A 357-nucleotide genomic window follows, 5' to 3' on the forward strand; every position below is an offset into this window, starting at 1 on the left:
GGGCGCGGCAGAACAGGGCTTCTCCCAATGACAGCAGTGGTCGATATGGAGCTCCAGCACGAGTCATGGTGAAATATTTCTTCATCTCTGACAATGTGTTGCAATACTTTTTTTTTTTTTTTTTTTTTACAACTAAATGCTTGTTTCGATAGGCTGTCTCTGTAGGTGCATTAATAATGCAGGGAAGCCCATTTTAAAGCAACAGCTGTGATTCAGACACTGGACAAAACACAACGATGTCGCCGATTCATGCATTGATTAGCCTGTATAAGCTAAGTGTAAGGTCGGCTGTTGCTGTCTGAACCGTGGGCTTTTCCTAACATGAACTCATCAACGCGCAATGCAACTCCATCCCAA

Source organism: Poeciliopsis prolifica, unplaced genomic scaffold (assembly GCF_027474105.1).
Source record: "Poeciliopsis prolifica strain line A6 unplaced genomic scaffold, Auburn_PproV2 SCAFFOLD002, whole genome shotgun sequence".
NCBI lineage: Eukaryota > Metazoa > Chordata > Actinopteri > Cyprinodontiformes > Poeciliidae > Poeciliopsis > Poeciliopsis prolifica.